A 6,000-nucleotide genomic window follows, 5' to 3' on the forward strand; every position below is an offset into this window, starting at 1 on the left:
TGGGTCCACCCCGAGGCCGGTTCCCTAGCTACAGTGAGAAATCACATGATCTGAAAAAGGTGAGGCTTTGTTTTTCAGCTTGTTACTGCAACTTCTCATATCAGTCCAGCTCTTCCTGGTTATATTTACATTAGTGACAAACAACTTATAATCATTTGAGAGGAGAGAGGAGAATTTACAACTGAAATCATGGGAGTAACAGTACATATCGAATACTGGTAAGAGATCATTTAGAATATTAAAAAAATTAAGTCTTCTGATTATTAAACTCTTTCCCTTTTTTATACTTTAACCTTTGTTCCTTTTACTTATGGTAGGTTAGTTATATGAAAGCAACAGCAGGTTAATACTGAGGCCTTGGTGTAGAGAGAGACTGTTAACAAATCTTTTCAGTTGCAGGATCAGAGCCTCAATTTGGTTCCAGAAAACAGGAATAATGTTGTATCTGGTACTAGAGCTTTTAGCATGTCTGGTTTAGGATTTAGCCGATGAGAATTTAGATGTATTAATACATGTTAACTATATACTTTTAAAAATATAACTTGCACTAGTTCAGTTATATAAATGTACTGGAGTTTCTAATAGTTTTTTACAAAAATGCAGCACAATCAGTTTGGGTTTTTTTCATTTTTAATCAGCAATAACTTTCCCTTAACCATGCTTCATCCATATCAGGAGTATCTGTGTTAATGTTGCCATCAGCCAGTATGCTAATATAGTATGAAAATAACATAATTAACTTACGTGTTCAACAAAAAATAACTTACAGTACATTTATACATAGTTAAGAGTAAAACATTATTGACTTTGTGTTTCTCCAGCATAATTTCATAGTATTACACTGACTTAAATTTAAGTGGCAGCATGTGGTCTGGAGGAATAAACACAAGTTCACATCCTCTTCTTCCATTTACTCTAAAGTCTCTAATGTTTTTCATCCATTTCACTATTTATAAAATAGACAAATACCACTAATTCGTCTCAGAAGGAGCATTTTAAGGAAGAGTCCATTGATGAAGCCGTTAAGATGCCAATTACTTTAAAGTGTGTTTCATATTTGCATTACTTTTTAGAAACAATCTTCCCTCTTCCTTTCTATTTTCCTTTTCTCATTTTTGTGTATTTTCCTTGTCTGTTTTTATTTCCTTCCCCTTCCCCTCAGCTTTGCAACTCTTTTCTCCATCTGTATTTTTTTTTTTTTTATATTTTGGCCAGAGTTCAACTTGGAAAAGTTAAAACCTCAAGTTTTCCAGCTATTTGAATTGGAGTAAAAAAAATTTTGAATCAACTACTTGGAAGGAAGGCTTATAATATTTTCTTATTCTACAATGCAACTTTGTTTCCAGGAAACAAAGGTAACACATTGAAATACTAATTGCCTGTATTAAGGTTCTAATAAATGTAATGCAGACAGTTTTTAAATGCACATTGCTTCCTCCTCCCCCAACTAATGAAAATTAACATGACCACATTCAGCCACAGCTTTTAAAAATACAACTAAATTTTAATGGGAAAGACTATGTTAAAGAAAAACTTAATAGATATCAGGCTATGACAATATGGAAACAAAATTACAGTTTTTTTCTCTGCCGTTACAGAAATGTCTCTGGAGAATTGTAGTGCTAGAAATCCCCAATCAGATTAGTAGCTTTGTTGTTTAGTAACAGAGCAATATTAATGCACATTGTTTGTAGCTCTGGCCATATACATTTTTTTTCCTGTTAAGTAAAGACCATAGATGAAATTAGTTACCTCACTGAAAATGTGAGTTTAGATACTGACTTTAGAGGTACCTGTATTTCATTTTGTGAATGTTCAGTAGAAAATTCATTATAACTGTATGCTGTTTACCTAGTTGCAAATATAACCCATTTGTCATGTTGTGGATGCTAAACCTTTGTTTTCATCTATTTGCTTTTACAGTGGAGGATGAGGGTATGCAGGCCGTTATCAGAAACTTGCTAAGGAAATCAAGGAGCAAGTTCCTGATGCGGAGATTTTGGGGGAAGTGGGGAGGAAAGGTAAGCTTACTGCAGAAGTCCATAAAATGTATTAATAACACTCTGAGTTACCTCAGCTAAGAGTTGTACAGTCCGGTGGAAGTGTATAGGCCTTACCATCCTATGCATTTGTAGCATTCCATGAATTAGTAACTGTGACTTAATTCTTCAGTGTTTTTGTGTTGTGGTTCTGTCTCTTTATTGAGCATAAGGTACATTGACAATTGTATGGAAAATGTGCTGTTAGTAGTACTACAGATGAGGCCCAAGCCACAAAGAATCAGATGCAAATCTACATTTGCCGAAAGTTTTGGGCAAAAGAGGCTGGATTCTAATTGTGTCTAGATAAATATTAAGAAGATAGGCTGGAAAATACTGTTAGAATAGCAGTAAAATCTCTTTCTTGCAGGAAGCTTTGAAGTCAAGATAAATGGCAAGCTGGTATTTTCTAAAATTGAAACTTCTGGCTTCCCTTTTCCAGAAGATGTAAGTAACGAATGCTTTCTGTTGCTTTGCATAGCGCAACATCCGAGGGAATAAACTTCTTTGTACATAGCAGTAATTTTGTGATGTATTGCTAAAAACACTTTTCACCAACAAAGAGGGGAGGGTAGGCAGCCCAGATTGTAAGTGGAGGCAAGAAGAGCAAGGTTCGCTCTGGGTGAGGTCTCAAGGTCCATTAGCCAACAGCAGTCTTTTCTTTTTACAAGCACTGCTTGGCCACTCAGAAAAGGTGACACCAGGGAGAAGCAGGCTGCAGCCCTGCTTGCAGTGGAGCAGTTCTTCCTCCCTGCAGATTTTACTGAGCATCCAGCTTCCTTAGGTTGGATGCTGCAAGCTGCTTTTCTTTTTCTTCTGCAGAGTTCTCTTTTTCTCCCTCCTTTACCCAGTAGCAATTTTGAGACAACTTCTTCAGCTCTCACAATATCCAAAGCCCAGCTTCTTCCCAGTGTTAGCAAACCCACTTGTTTTTCCCACTGCCAACCAATAGCAATCTGTGGAGAAGTTGCCGTAATGGGCTGTTTGCCAATTACAATAAATAATTCCTTTTATTATGCTCATTCTCCATCTCAATCCCAGAATGAGAAAATAATGGTTTTTTTTTTAAATTGTCATTATGGGAAACTTTAATTTCCCAGATAGAGATTAGAGGGCAAGTTGCTAGTTATACTAGATAGCCCGGATTTTTGTAATAGCCAACTAATTTCCTCACCAAATGGTCACTCACCAAATTATTGAACCAGCCACAAGCTATTTTAGACTGGGTTTAGGTGTGTAATAAGGGTACAGGGATTAGTAGAGGAACTTGGGGAAGGAACTGGCTCAAGGGGAGAAGGCAGTGGAGAGTAATGAAAGGAAAAGCTGGAGGGGGTTTATTATTGGAGGTCCTCAAGGGTGGGTCTTGGGACTATTTTATTTAATATTTTCATTAATGATCTTGACACAAATAGGAGTTTGTGACTGAAATTTACAGATGACACAAAGTTGGGAGTCATCTTCGATACAAAAGGAACCAAGATATCAGACATAGAGAATGAGATGTTCAGTAGCACAAACTGCTGAGTCATTCATTTGGGGGCTTGATACCAGAAACATTGGCTTTCTTGGGGCTAATTGGTAGGAACACTAACTACTAGGATCAATAACAGCCTCTAGTGTGATGCAACTGCAAAAAAAGCAAACATGAACTAGGGTTCATCAGGAGAGACAGGGAAATATTTGTGCCAATGCACAAAGCACATGTAAGACCAGTTGTAGAATACTACATACAACGCTGGTTGCTCCTGTTCAGAAAGATTAATGGAAACTGGGACAGGTATAGAGAAGGGCTTCTAGGGGCATCTGGGAGATGAGTAGAAGAGCCTGTCCTTCCAAACAGTCTAGAAGAGAGGAAACTTTTTAAAAGACCTTGCCTGTTTAGCACAGCAAAATGAAGGCTAGGAGCAGTTATGATTGGTCTCCACAAAAACCTTGGTCTTAGGAATGAAACAGTGATATAAGCTAAAGGCCAGTGCTGGCATAAGATCAAATGGGTAGAAATTGGTCACAAATAGATTCAGACTGGAAAACAGAAGAGGGAATCCTACCCAACACAGTAACTGGATTCTAGAGTAGCCTTCCAACCTTGGGTGGTGGGAGCGCGCAACAAACCAAGGTGCTTTTAAGGTATGTTGGTTAGAGGAGTGATACAGTATGGTGCTTGTGATAGCAGGGGACTGGTCTCTTTCATTTGTAGGTTCCTATATTTTGAGGTGTTACTGAAAAAAAAATGCTGCTACTCAGCATTTCATGTATGAAACAGTAAAGCTTTGTGCTGTTAAGCATTGAGGTCTTTCTGGCTCAGTGGAAAAGTATTCCCTGACTGAAGATGTGTGGTAAGGAGAGGATCCAAGTCTAGAAAAATCAAATACATGGACAGGTCGGTTCTGTAGGCAGGAGATTAGATAGTACAGTAGGTGACTGAGAAAGTCTATGTGAGAGAGAGATAAGAATTATTTCAATTTTGGGACAGTTAATGGTGTGTTAATTCCAAAAGCACTTTAGTAAGTAAAGCAAAGGTGGTTCAAGTCATGTTCCAGTTTTTGCTGTGACCTGACATAGGCCCAGCACCTCCCTCCCCTCACCAAAATATTACCGTTTTCACCATGGTATGTTAATGTCTTGATTTGATTTTTAGATTGTGGAAGCAATTAAAAAAATAAAGGATGGAAGCGGTTCAGTTGAGAAAATTACCAGGAAGCAAGCAACAGAATGCATCGTTCTTTAGAAGAAACTACAGAGTTTAAACTGCTTAGAAAAGCCACCCAGATTACAAATGGGGAACAGATTCTTTTAATGACTGTTTTTATCAAAAAAGAAGATAAAAAGTAGGAGAAAATGAAGAGTCGTTCCCTGGGATGCCAACTTTAATCTGGTGTGCTGAACTACAATAAAGCAAAGGGAGTTCATGGCAACCTTATATCCAACTTTGTCTTTTTTTCCTTTAACTCTTGTCTACCTTAATCTCCATTTGAGTTGTATTCATGTTGTAGTGAATGCTATCAGAAGTCTATTGTCACTTTATTTCAGTGGGTGTTACGAATTGCACTCTTAAAGCCATGTGCAGTTCACTCTAGGCTGGGGCAATGAGCACACAGAGCAGACACCCAGAATCGGATATAGAGTCTTTATTCGCTGCAGCGAGGTGCCTCTGGAGAGGAACTCTGCCTACCAGTTATAATACTATTTTATACCTTGTTAGTACATTAGCATTAGCTCATGCTCGTAAGAATACCCACTCAATCGTTTACTAACTAAACTGCTACTTTATCCAATCAAGTGGCACTGTGCACGTGAACACCGAAGTTTAATTCTCGTGACTGTATATTCCATATATTCTCGCCAAGATGCATCTTATCTTACAAAAACAATCCTTGCATGGCTTTCAAGGTTCCTCTGTTGATGAGGTTCCTCTTTTGACCGGATTCAGCTAGTTTCATATCTTATCAGTAACTCTTTACACAGCACTTCTCCTTTCACCTATCTAGTATGTGCTGTGTCCGCTTCTATGTATTGAGGTTAAAGGTGAAAGAAATGGCCTTACTTCTATATTGCAAAATCCACACACAATGGGTTTAGTCTGAAAAGAGCTTCAGTAGATCATGTTAGGCTCTAAAGAAACAAGCACACTGAAATGTGACTGTCCTTGGCTTTGCACTACAGAGCCCCTTGTGCTGAGGCTGTGCTGCATGGCTATGCAACAGAGTCCCCTTGTGGAGACGTGCCATAGGTCCAGAGGTTTTTTCTCATGGTAGAGCAACCTCACCAAACAATGGAGGCTAATCCCGAAGATGTCTTCCTTTGGCAGTATAGCTGCATCCAGACCAGGGTTTTTGCCAGCATAGCAATGTTGGCTTAGAGGGTGTACTATATCTATGCCAACCAAACATTGTAATGTAGACCTGGCCTTTGTGGGCTCTCCACCATGGAGACTTCTTCCACATGCAGTCACTCCATGGTT

At 38.5% G+C, this 6,000-nt stretch overlaps 1 long non-coding RNA gene across 1 annotated transcript; it reads left to right on the plus strand.

Annotated features, from left to right (window-relative positions):
* Nucleotides 1-62: 62 nt before the first annotated feature.
* Nucleotides 63-4,959, plus strand: LOC109309067. Its single transcript, XR_002100777.1, has 4 exons — nucleotides 63-218; nucleotides 1,924-2,021; nucleotides 2,410-2,486; nucleotides 4,678-4,959. It is a non-coding gene; the product is annotated as an uncharacterized LOC109309067 (long non-coding RNA).
* The last annotated feature ends 1,041 nt before the right edge of the window (nucleotides 4,960-6,000 follow it).

Source organism: Crocodylus porosus, unplaced genomic scaffold (genome assembly GCF_001723895.1).
Source record: "Crocodylus porosus isolate Cpor-Errol unplaced genomic scaffold, CroPor_comp1, whole genome shotgun sequence".
NCBI lineage: Eukaryota > Metazoa > Chordata > Crocodylia > Crocodylidae > Crocodylus > Crocodylus porosus.